We start from the raw sequence: 13647 nt of genomic DNA, 5'->3' as shown, positions 1-13647 counted from the left end.
AGTTAAGAACAAGTTCAGAGCCAGTTTCAGTGGTGCAGTACACAAAAAACATCATATGAAAAGATAGGAAACATGTGATGGGCCATAGAATCCATGGATTCTATTTCTATGTGATGGGCCATAGAATCCATGGATTCTATTTCTATGTGATGGGCCATATAATCCATGGATTCTATTTCTATGTGATGGGCCATAGAATCCATGGATTCTATTTCTATGTGATGGGCCCTGTTAAGTGACTGTAACATGTGACGCATTGAGTGACCAAATGATAATTGTGATGTTTCATGTAACCATTCATTTATCAGTGGTGAACCACACCAAGGGCAACCCTCAGAGCCAAACTGGCAGCCTAAGACCCCTGCTGTCCATTATTTAGACACCAAAAAGTGGTGGCTGGCTCAGACTAAGGGTGAGGTATTCACTTTAATTCATGTCAATTTAAAGTAGTGGACAGTTGTATTTTAACTGTGAGAATGTTACTAATATTTTTGGAAATGTGTTTACAGAAGAAGCATGTACCACCTCCTCCCTGTTGGGGATGTATCCTGGGTATGTGGAGAACACTCTCGTACCACCACCTCCCCCCATGCTTTAGAATACTGCCCACCAATCATCCTGCTAAAATTCTTCCAACTAACAGCAGGTATATGGGGCGGAAACTCTACAATGCAACTGATGCGACCACCACAAAGGCTCCAAGCCAGATGCTGAGGCCACTCCCTGGCCAGCTCCCTCGCGCACACCTCCAACCCCATGGCGCTAATGTCTATGCCATTTGATTGTGTTGGCACTCTACCCTGCTGAGGTATGATTCTGTACAATCCTTCCAAAATATATTCACTTCGGTAACACTTCACTTTACATGGTCATAACCATGTCATAATATGTCAGAAAAGCTGATGTAACTTGTCATAACCTGTCATAATATGGTTATAACACTGTCATGACCCATATATTTACAACTGTTGTGACATATATTTCATATATTTATGGCTGGTTATGACACCTGCATAAGAGTGTCAAAAGTGCCCACATTTATTCAAATTAGTTTTTTTCCCTGCCAAGAAGGGCAGTTTCCCTGTTGTTGTAATGAATTCATGTTTTTTCATAATATTTTAAATAACATTTTATGACACTGTCAAGAAGCATTATGACCATCATAATTATATCAGCCAGATAGGTCTATCATGTACAGTACATGCCCTTATGTCAGTCATCAGTCAAAAGAGGGTGTCTTGTCCTGCTCCTGAAATCTGCTCCTGCATTCATCCCAGTCATCAGTAACAGAGCATTTTGGGTAGGTGCATGTCTGACATCAGTGTGTACGCAATTACAATGATAATTGTAACATCCATTTTAAAATATATATATATATATATTTACAACATAAACATACTGTTGACACGCAGGCTATGGTGTAATGGAATGTTTTGTGGGTTTTGACACTTTTAAGTAGGTGTCATAACCAGCCATAAAATAACGCAATATGTGTCACAACAGGTCTAAATATGTGTCATGACAGTGTTATGACCATATTATAACAGGTTATGACAAGTTATATCAGCTGTTATGACATATTATGACATGGTTATGACAGTGTCATAACGTGTTATGACGCTGGGTGTCAAGTAAAGTCTTACCTTAATGGTACATTTCATTAGCTGTGCTTTTACTTAATATGACACAAGGCTAAAGTAGCAGTGATGTAAAATATTTTTCCTTTTGTGCCACAGGCCATTTGCCCAGAGTGGATTTTTTATATATATTTGGAAATATAATAATTTGGTGATAGCTGAATAAAAGACTCAAGCATATCCCTCTCTCTGTCATGTTCACATTGCTTAGATATGTGTTCTATCATAATTTACAAGCCCATTTATTGTGCTATTTTCTTTTTTTATCTTTATTTAACTAGGCAAGTCAGTTAAGAACAAATTCTTATTTTCAATGACGGCCTAAGAACAATTGTGCCTTGTTCAGAGGCAGAACGACAGATTTTTACCGTATCAGCTCGGGGATTCAATCTTGCAACCTTCCGTTTTCTAGTCCAACACTCTAACCACTAGTCTACCTGCCGTATGTTAAACAGTTGAGGTCGGAAGTTTACATACACTTAGGTTGGAGTCATTAAAACTTGTTTTTCATCCACTCCACAAATGTCTTGTTAACAAACTATAGTTTTGGCAAGTCGGTTAGGACATCTACTTTGTGCATGACACAAGTCATTTTTCCAACAATTGTTTATAGACAGATTGTTTCACTTATAATTCACTGTATCACAATTCCAGTGGGTCAGCAGTTTACATACACTATGTTGACTGTGCCTTTAAACAGCTTGGAAAACTCCAGAAAATGATGTCATGGATTTAGAAGCTTCTGATAGGCTAATTGACATCATTTGAGCCAATTGGAGGTGTACCTGTGGATGTATTTTAAGGCTTACCTTCAAACTCAGTGCCTCTTTGCTTGACATGATGGGAAAATCAAAAGAAATCAGCCAAGACCTAAAAAAATAATATTTAGACCTCCACAAGTCTGGTTCATCCTTGGGAGCAATTTCAAAACGCCTGAAGGTACCACGCTCATCTGTTCAAATAATAGTATGCAAGTATTAACACCATGGGACCATGCAGCCGTCATACCGCTCAGGAAGGAGACGCGTTCTGTCTCCTAGAGATGAACGTACTTTGGTGCGAAAAGTGCAAATCAATCCCAGAACAACACCAAAGGACCTTGGGAAGATGCTGGAGGAAACCGGTACAAAGTATCTATATCCACAGTAAAACGAGTCCTATATCAACATAACTTGAAAGGCCGCTCAGCAAGGAAGAAGCCACTGCTCCAAAACCGCCATAAAAAAAGCCATACTACGGTTTGCAACTGCACATGGGGACAAAGATCGTACTTTTTGGAGAAATGTCCTCTGGTCTGATGAAACAAAAATAGAACTGTTGGTCATAATGACCATCGTTATCTTTGGAGGAAAAAGGGGGAGGCTTGCAAGCCGAAGAACACCATCCCAACCGTGAAGCATGGGGGTGGCAGCATCATGTTGTGGGGGTGCTTTGCTGCAGGAGGGACTGGTGCACTTCACAAAATAGATGGCATCATGAGGTTGGACAATTATGTGGATATATTGAAGCCACATCTCAAGACATCAGTCTTAAAGCTTGGTCGCAAATGGGTCTTCCAAATGGATAATGACCACAAGCATACTTCCAAAATTGTGGCAAAATGGCTTAAGGACAACAAAGTCAAGGTATTACAGTGGCCATCACAAAGCCCTGACCTCAATCCTATAGAACATTTGTGGGCAGAATTGAAAAAGTGTGTGCAAGCAAGGAGGCCTACAAACCTGACTCAGTTACACCAGCTATGTCAGGAGGAATGGGCCAAAATTCACCAAACTTATTGTGGGAAGCTTGTGGAAGGCTACTGGAAACGTTTGACCCAAGTTAAACAATTTAAAGGCAATGCTACCAAATACTAATTGAGTGTATGTAAACTTCTGATCCACTGGGAATGTGATGAAAGAAATAAAAGCTGAAATAAATCATTCTCTCTACTATTATTCTGACAATTCACATTCTTAAAAGAAAGTGGTGATCCTAACTGACCTAAAACAGGGAATGTTTATTAGGATTAAATGTCAGGAATTGTGAAAAACGGAGTTTAAATGTTTTTGGCTAAGGTGTATGTAAACTTCCGACTTCAACTGTATATTGCACAGATGAGTGTATGTTAAACATATCTTTCAAAAATATATTTACATGTTAAGATCTGGCTCTGATGTATCAGACTACAAACACACACACACACACACACACACACACACACACACACACACACACACACACACACACACACACACACACACACACACACACACACACACACACACACACACACACACACACACACACACGTGAAACAAACACTTGGCCGCCAGATGAGCTGGTCCACCTTAAAATAATCACTGTTTGTTACCTCCGTGTATAAAAGTTCAGGCAGTTTCGGGAACAGAAACATGGCACAGTTGAAACCAAAATGTTCCTGTAAACTGTCATGTATTATTCATTCACCTTCATGTAAATGATCATGTAGTCAACTTGTCCAACCACTCCTGTCCTTATTAATAATATTACTCAGCTCCATTGGGGATTCTGCTGTAGCAGAAACAGAGACAGGCGTCCTGACAATAACTGACACTAACTGGACGGTCACTATGGATGGAGAGTGCCTTCAGAATGTATTCACACCCCTTGACTTATTCCACATTTTGTTGAGTTACAGTCTGAATTCAAAATGGATTACATATTTAAAAAATCTCCACCATCTACACACAATACCCCATAATGACAAAGTGAAAACATGTTTTTAGAAATGTTTGCAAATTAATTGAAAATATATCTAATTTACATAAGTATTCACACCACTAAATCAATACTTTGTAGAAGCACCTTTGGCAGTGATTACAGCTGTGAGTCTTTCTGGGTAAGCTTTCCACACCTGGATTTATATAATTTGTCCATGATAAATATTCTTCAAGCTCTGTCAAATTGGTTCTTGATCATTGTTAGACAACCATTTTCAGGTCTTGCCATAGATTTTCAAGTAGATTTAAGTCAAAACTGTAACTTGGCCACTCAGGAACATTCACTGTCTTCTTGGTAAGGAACTCCAGTGTGGATTTGACCTTGTGTTTTAGGTTATTGTTCTGCTGAAAGGTGGATTTATCTCTTAGTGTCTGTTGGAAAGCAGACTGAAGCAGGCTCCATTCCATTTATTTTCTATACTGAAAAACTCCCCAGTCCTTAATGATTACAAGCATACCCATAACATGATGCAGCCAACAGCATGCTTGAAAATATGGAGAGTGGTACTCAGTAATGTGTTGTATTGGATTTGCCCCAAACACAACGCTTTGTATACAGGACAAGTATTCCTTTAGTGCCTTGTTGCAAACAGGATGCAGGCTTTGAAATATTTTTATTCTGTTCAGGCTTTCTTTTTTTCACTCTGTCAATTAGGTTAGTATTGTGGAGTAACTACAATGTCCATCGTTTTCTCCTATCACAGCCATTAAACTCTGTAACTGTTTTAAAGTCACCATTGGCCTCATGTTGAAATCCCTGAGCGGTTTTCTTCCTCTTCGACAAATGAGTTAGGAAGGACGCCTGTATCTTTGTAGTGACTGTGTGTATTGCTACACCTTCCAAAGTGTAATTAATAACTTCACCATGCTCAAAGGTATATTCAACGTCTTCTTTTTTCTTACCCATCTACCAATATGTGCACTTTGCGAGGCAGATAATTGTATGTGTGGGGTACAGAGATGAGGTAGTTATTCAAAAATCATATAAAACACTATTATTATACACCGAGTGAGTCCATGCAAATTATTAGGTGACTTGTAATGCATGACTTGTTACTCCTGAACTTATTTAGACTTGCCATAACAAAGGGGTTGAATACTTACTGACTCAAGACATTTCAGCTTTTCATTTTTCATGAATTAGTCAACATAAAAAAAAAAAACATAATTCCACTTTGACATTATGGTGTATTGTCTGTACGCCAGTGACACACTTAATCAATGTTCAATTCAGGCTGTAACACAACAAAATGTGGAAAAAGTCAAGGGGGTGTGAATACTTTCTGAAAGCACTGTAAATGTTCCATATAGGGACAGACAGACATACAGACAGACAGTGTAACTGTTGTCTCATAGTAATTATAAAATTATGAATTTGAAGAATTTATCTGCACTGTATCTTTGTTAGCTAACGAGCCAGACAGTTTTAGAGGAATGATTCCATACATTTTTCAAATGAACCGCCAATATGCCAACATTCCATTCAACCAACGCAGTCAATCCACAACCATACACTGGCTGAAATCTGTTGATGATAGAACTTAGACAAGTTGTAAAGGCAACAAGTACTTGATATTGTATCATATAATACAGTGGAGGCTGCTGAGGGGAAAACGGCTCATAATAATGGCCGGAACGGAGCAAATGGAATGGCATCAAACAACTGGAAACAATCTGTTTGATGTATTTGATACCATTCCACTGCTTCTGCCCCAGTCATTACCACGAGCCCGTTTTCCTCAATTAAGGTGCCACCAACCTCCTGTGATATAATAGCACTCACAACTTTCCAAGAAAACCAAAATTTAGACATTTATGGTATGTTTAAATATATTTTAGATGCTGTTTATTTTTACCGTATAAACTGTATTTATAATTCTATAACAATCTTTTAGGTTGACAATGATTCTATTACACATGTTCTGATACATCGCATGCCTCACCTTTATTTTCCTCCATAAGTAAAATCAAGATTATGCCTCTACTGCCATTCATTCCAATTATAATGGTTTGGATTTCTTCCTGACCAATATGGCTGCCATTTTCCCTCAAATAATTTAATATAAATCTCTATGGGTGCAGCTACAACATAGAATGTTCAAAATATGTTGAACATTCTGTAGAATCTCGCCACCCGTCCGTAGAATCTCCATTATGTCCATAGATAGATGTTAGTGTCTGTGTGTGTAGTGTTGCCCCTTGGTGCCCGGCCTGTGCCCAGCTGAAGGAGAGATTCTCTAGCCTGGCAACAGCCATGGCGGTTTATGGAGGAGAGATGGACGTCACACAACAGCCTGGTATAGAAATATTATGAAGTTGATTATGAGTCTCTTTCTAACCCCCCATCTCTCTCTCTCTCTCTCTCTCTCTCTCTCTCTCTCTCTCTCTCTCTCTCTCTCTCTCTCTCTCTCTCTCTCTCTCTCTCTCTCTCTCTCTCTCTCTCTCTCTCTCTCTCTCTCTCTCTCTCTCTCTCTCTCTCTCTCTCTCTCTCTCTCTCTCTCTCTCTCTCTCGGTTACTACACAGCCAACCATTTTCCAGTTAGTATCTCAGTAAACTTCTAACCTTTCTATGTAAGTGTACAGTATTTATCTGTGTGTGTGTATATTTTACAGTGTAAAGGAGGGTAGCGTGAGGAGGTACGTGTCTGTCCGTGAGGCGTTGGAGTTCCATGCGTATGTATGTCTCTAACACTGGGTGGGAGGAGGTGGAAGCACTGCCTTCGTGAAAGTCTCCTTCTTTCTCCTCTGTAAATATACACACCATATACAGTATATTACACATAAACATGGAAATATTCATTTTCTCTTCTGTAAACACAGGTAACTGCCAAAGTATATTGAAAGCAGGTGTTATTATTTTGGCATTTACCTGGCAGTAACCTAATATCTGACTTTACCATTGACTTTGTGGATCTCCTCCCTCCAGGATGAGCTGCATGGCCGGACTTTTCAGGCTTTCTCTGGGAATCAGGGTGAGACCCAATCTCTCACACACACATGCACACACACACACACACACATAGAATGGTGTAAAGGATCCACACACAGAATCATACGTGTGTGCGTGTGCAGCAGACTCATGGGTATCCAAGGTGGGATTTGGGCGTGCTGTAGTGGGGCTCCAACCTCTCCTTTGTCTTGGCAACACTTGTCACTGTGCTGCTCATGGGACTGGTTATTTACACACTAATAATACTTTCACTATGTTATGGTATTACTACTTTACTATTACTAAACACCCAACAGCCCAAAACAATTTAATCAATTTTAGAATAAGGCTGTAACGTAACAAAATGTGCTTTTGAAGGGTACTGAACATGTTGACAATGTCATCATTCTGAGAAAGATGCCAAATCACCTATCTCTTACAACCTACTAGAGTATGTAGACACACAAACACACACTTCGATGAGTTTCTCTGCAGTGAAATGTGATCTTATGTAAGAGTGGGAGTAGGAGGATGGCTGCTATTTCGGGACTGGGCAGAGGAGACTGGAGAGGCATCAGGAGGACAGATGTGTGTGTGTGTGTGTGTGTGTGTGTGTGTGTGTGTGTGTGTGTGTGTGTGTGTGTGTGTGTGTGTGTGTGTGTGTGTGTGTGTGTGTGTGTGTGGGTGTGTGTGTGTGTGTGTGTGTGTGTGTGTGTGTGTGTGTGTGTGTGTGTGTGTGTGTGTGTGTGTGTGTGTGTGTGTGTGTGTGTGTGTGTGTGGGCTGCACTCAGCTTCTCTTGTGTAACCAGCTGTCTTCTAGCGCCTAAAAGTTTGGAACTCAACTCCTGCCCACACTGACATTAACTTTGCCCTCTTAACTACCTTAATTCTAAACTAAATTCTAAACTACATTTAGTTTTCTTTATTATTGTTTTTTTTAACCCCGTCTCTAACTGCTCTGATCCTGTCTCAACTCTTCCCTCCGTTCAACATAGTTTCTTTCAACTCTTGTGTCTCTCTCTCTCTGTGTGTTTGTGTGTGTAGGTGCTGGTCCTTCTTGCCTTTGTCCACCTGACATAAGCAGAAAGAGGAGAGAGCAGGTGAGAGGATGATTCCACAGAACAACGCAACAACACACACACATAAAGTGTGTTATTAATGCTCTACAGCAGTGGTTACGAAACCTTTTTTGAACCGTGGCACACCTTGATAGGATATAAAATTCACAGAATTTATTTCATCTCATCTATTTCATCTCATCTGATCCATACTGCACTTTCGGTAAAAAAAAAAAATCTTGATTAAATAGGGTTTATTTGAAATTGTTTTGATAGTTCCTTGATCTTGATGGTTAATTTGTGTATATATATATATTTTTTTTTAGCTCTGGTAAAATAGGTCTCTAGTGTTGAACAATTTGAGCTAATGATGAGAGGTTTTCTGCATTGCAAAGGTGCAACCACGGACACAAAGCCATGCTCTGTTTGCTTATATGGCAGAGGCTGTGGTATAGCTAAGCCCAGAGACATACAGTACCTGTCAAAAGTTTGGACACACCTACGCATTACAGGGTTTTTCTTTATTTTTACTAGTTTTACTATTGTGGTTACCAAAAAAAGTGTTAAACAAATCAAAATATATTTTATATTTGAGATCCTTCAAAGTAGCCACCCTTTGTCTTGATGACAGCTTTGCACACTCTTGGCATTCTCTCAACCAGCTTCATGAGGAATGCTTTCCAACAGTCTTGAAGGAGTTCCCACATATGCTGACCATTTGTTGGCTGCTTTTTCTTGACTCAGCGGTCCAACTCATCTCAAATCCTCTCAATTGTGTTGAGGTCAGGTGATTGTGGAGGCCAGGTCATCTGATGCTGCACTCCATCACTCTCCTTGGTAAAATAGCCCTTACACAGCCTGGAGGTGTGTTTTTGGTCAGTGTCCTGTTAAAAAACAAATGATAGTCCCACTAAGCACAAACAAGGTGGGATGGGATATCGCTGCAAAATGCTGTGGTAGCCATGCTGGTTAAGTGTGCCTTGAATTCTAAATAAATCACTGACAGTGTCACCAGCAAAGCACCGCCACACCATCACACCTCCTCCTCCATGCTTCACGGTGGGAACCACACATACAGAGATCATCCGTTCACCTACTCTGTGTCTCACAAAAACACGGCGGTTGGAATCAAAAATATCAAATTTGGACTCAACAGACCAAAGGACAGATTTCCACCGGTCTAATGTCCATTGCTCGGGTTTCTTGGCCCAAGCAAGTCTCTTCTTATTATTAGTGTCCTTTAGTAGTGGTTTCTTTGCAGCAATTCGACCATGAAGGCCTGATTCACTCAGTCTCCTCTGAACTGTTGATGTTGAGATGTGTCTGTTACTTGAACTCTGTGAAGCATTTATTTGGGCTGCAATCTGAGGTGCAGTTAACTCTAATGAATGTATCCTCTGCAGCAGAGGTAACTCTGGCTTTCCTTTGCTGTGGCGGTCTTCATGAGAGCCAGTTTCATCATAGTGCTTGATGGTTTTTGCAACTGCACTTGAAGAAACTTTCAAAGTTCTTGAAATGTTCCATATTGACTGACCTTCATGTCTTAAATTAATGATGGACTGTTGTTTTATTTTACTTATTTGAGCTGTTCTTGCCATAATATGGACTTGGTCTTTTACCAAATAGGGCTATCTTCTGTATACCACCCCAACCTTGTCACAACACAACTGATTGGCTCAAACGCATTAAGAAGGAAAGAAATTCCACAAATTAACTTTTAACAACGCTCACCTGTTAATTGAAATGCATTCCAGGAGACTACCTCATGAAGCTGGTTGAGAGAATGCCAAGATGACAACAAGGGTGATTACTTTGAAGAATCTCAAATATAGAATATATCTTGATTTGTTAAACACTTTTTTGGTTACCATAGCAGCACCCACCTGTAGCACGCGCTCCAGCAGGTATATCTCTCTGGTCACCCCCAAAACCAATTCTTCCTTTGGCCGCCTCTCCTTCCAGTTCTCTGCTGCCAATGACTGGAATGAACTACAAAAATCTCTGAAACTGGAAACACTTATCTCTCTCACTAGCTTTAAGCACCAGCTGTCAGAGCAGCTCACAGATTGCTGCACCTGTACATAGCCCATCTATAATTTAGCCCAAACAACTACCTCTCCCCCTACTGTATTTATTTATTTATTTTGCTCCTTTGCACCCCATTATTTCTATCTTTACTTTGCACATTCTTCCACTGCAAATCTACCATTCCAGTGTTTTACTTGCTATATTGTATTTACTTCGCCACCATGGCCTTTTTTTGCCTTTACCTCCCTTATCTCACCTCATTTGCTCACATTGTATATACTTATTTTTTCTACTGTATTATTGACTGTATGTTTGTTTTACTCCATGTGTAACTCTGTGTTGTTGTATGTGTCGAACTGCTTTGCTTTATCTTGGCCAGGTCGCAATTGTAAATGAGAACTTGTTCTCAACTTGCCTACCTGGTTAAATAAAGGTGAAATAAAAAAATTAAATAAAAAATGTCTTCACTATTACTCTACAATCTAGAAAATACAAAAAATAAAGAAAAACCCTGGAATGAGTAGGGGTGTCCAAACTTGTGACTCTGCTGCAGAGGATAAGTTCATTAGAGTTACCATTAGAATTGGAATTGCAGCCCATTAGAATTGCAGCCCAAATAAATGCTTCACAGAGTTCTAATTAACAGACACATCTCAACATCAACTGTTCAGAGGAGACTGTGTGAATCAGGCCTTCGTGGTCAAATTGCTGCAAAGAAAACACAACTAAAGGACATTAAGGACATTAAGAAGAAGAGACTTGCTTGGGCCAAGAAATCCGAGCAATGGACATTAGACCGGTGGAAATCTGTCCTTTGGCCCTGTCCGGGGGTATCATCGGATGGGGCCACAGTGTCTCCTGACCCCTCCTTTCTCAGCCTCCAGTATTTATGCTGCAGTAGTTTATGTGTCGGGGGGCTAGGGTCAGTCTGTTATATCTGAAGTACTTCTCCTGTCTTATCCGGTGTCCTGTGTGAATTTAAGTATGCTCTCTCTAATTCTCTCTTTCTCTCTTTCTCTCTTTCTCTCTTTCTCTCTCTCGGAGGACCTGAGCCTTAGGACCATGCCTCAGGACTACCTGGCATGATGACTCCTTGCTGTCCCCAGTCCACCTGGCCATGCTGCTGCTCCATTTTCAACTGTTCTGCCTGCGGCTATGGAACCCTGACCTGTTCACCGGACATGCTACCTGTCCCAAACCTGCTGTTTTCAACTCTCTAGAGACAGCAGGAGCGGTAGAGATACTCTTAATGATCGGCTATGAAAAGCCAACTGACATTTACTCCTGAGGTGCTGACTTGTTGCACCCTCGACAACTACTGTGATTATTATTATTTGACCATGATGGTCATTTTTGAACATTTGAACATCTTGGCCATGTTCTGTTATAATCTTCACCCGGCATAGCCAGAAGAGGCATGGCCACCCCTCATAGCCTGGTTCCTCTCTAGGTTTCTTCCTAGGTTTTCGCCTTTCAAGGGAGTTCTTCCGAGCCACCGTGCTTCTACACCTGCATTGCTTGCTGTTTGGGGTTTTAGGCTGGGTTTCTGTACAGCACTTTGAGATATCAGCTGATGTAAGAAGGGCTATATAAATACATTTGATTTGGATTTGATCTGGAGTCCAAATTGGAGATTTTTGGTTCCAACCACTGTGTCTTTGTGAGACACGGTGTGGGTGAACGGATTATCTCTGCATGTGTATTTCCCACCGTAAAGCATGGAGGAGGAGGTGTTATGGTGTGGGGCTGCTTTGCTGGTGACACTGTCTGTAATTTATTTAGAATTCAAGGCACAATTCAAGGAACACGTAACCAGCATGGCTACCACATCATTCTGCAGTGATACGCCATCCCATCTGGTTGGAGCTTAGTGGGACTATCATTTGTTTTTCAACAGGACAATGGCCCAACACACCTCCAAGCCTCCATTTTACCAAGAAGGAGAGTGATGGAGTGCTGCATCAGATGACCTGACCTCCACAATCCCCCGACCTCAACCAAATTGATATGGTTTGGGATGAGTCGGACCGCAGAGTGAAGGAAAAGCAGCCAACAAGTGCTCAGCATATGTAGGAACTCCTTCAAGACTGTTGGAAAACCATTCCTCATGAAGCTGGTTGAGAGAATGCCAAGAGTGTGCAAAACTGTCATGAAGGCAAAGGGTGGCTATTTTAATCATCTCAAATTGGATTTGTTTAACACTATTTTGGTTACTACATTATTCTATATGTGTTATTTCATAGTTTTGATGTCTTCACTATTATTTTACAATGTAGAAAATAGTAAAAATAAAGAAAAAACCTTGAATTAGTAGGTGTTCTAAAACTTTTGACTGGTAGTGTTGGACTAGAATTAGATGCAGGCTTTCACTTCTCTTCACAAACATTGAATGGTTATGGGTCTGAATAAATAACTGCTATAGACCGCCACCGCGTATAGACTAGCTTTTCCTGCATGGGATGATTTGTTTAAGGAGGCCAGCGCAGCACAGCTGTTTACGTATTGCGCAAGAGACAGAGGCTATAAGCCTGAAGCTTATTATGCATAACACATAATTAATTAGCTAAATATAAGGCTAATACTGCATTGAATTTATTACATGAAAGAGGTAGGCTAGGACATCTATATATACTGTATATATATATATATATATATATATATATATATATAGGGCTATATATCAATATAGAACACGATTATCTATTTTGGATGCAATTTGAATGGAGTTGATGAAGAGAGAAAAAGGCTGCGAGAGTATGCTCGTGTGTACACTGATTTAAAGCAAAGATAGGCAGCTAGACGGGGTCCCAGCTCAGGTGAGGGAACCCAACACACACACTCTCCAAAAATGTTTAATTTTATAGCCTGTTACATGTGTCTGTCTGTAGCTGGATGTTGTATCCGAGGTGGTGTTGGTGGGCACCACAGTGCCCACAAAGCTCATCACTAAGCTAAACACCTCCCCCTGCAACTGGATCCTGGACTTCCTGAATGGCCGCCCCCAGGTGGTAAGGGAAGGCAACAACACGTCTGCCACGCTGATCCTCAACACTGTGGCCCCTCAGGGGTGCGTGCTTAGTCCCCTCCTGTACTCCCTGTTCACCCATGACTGCATGGCCAAACATGACTCCAACACCATCATTAGGTTTTCTGACAACACAACAGTGGTAGGCCTGATCACCGACAACAATGAGACAGCCTAAAAGGAGGAGGTCAGAGACCTGGCAGTATGGTGCCAGGTCAACAACCTCTCC

At 40.7% G+C, this 13647-nt stretch overlaps 1 pseudogene; it reads left to right on the top strand.

The window, feature by feature from the left end:
• Positions 1 to 4030: 4030 nt before the first annotated feature.
• On the top strand, positions 4031 to 8387 carry LOC139553047 (thioredoxin-related transmembrane protein 1-like; annotated as a pseudogene).
• Positions 8388 to 13647: the final 5260 nt, after the last annotated feature.

The sequence above is a fragment of the Salvelinus alpinus genome, chromosome 25 (assembly GCF_045679555.1).
Source record: "Salvelinus alpinus chromosome 25, SLU_Salpinus.1, whole genome shotgun sequence".
In the NCBI taxonomy this organism is placed as follows: Eukaryota; Metazoa; Chordata; class Actinopteri; order Salmoniformes; family Salmonidae; genus Salvelinus; species Salvelinus alpinus.
The sequence above is the reverse complement of the archived record's forward strand: the minus strand, read 5'-3'. Positions and strand labels throughout refer to the sequence as shown.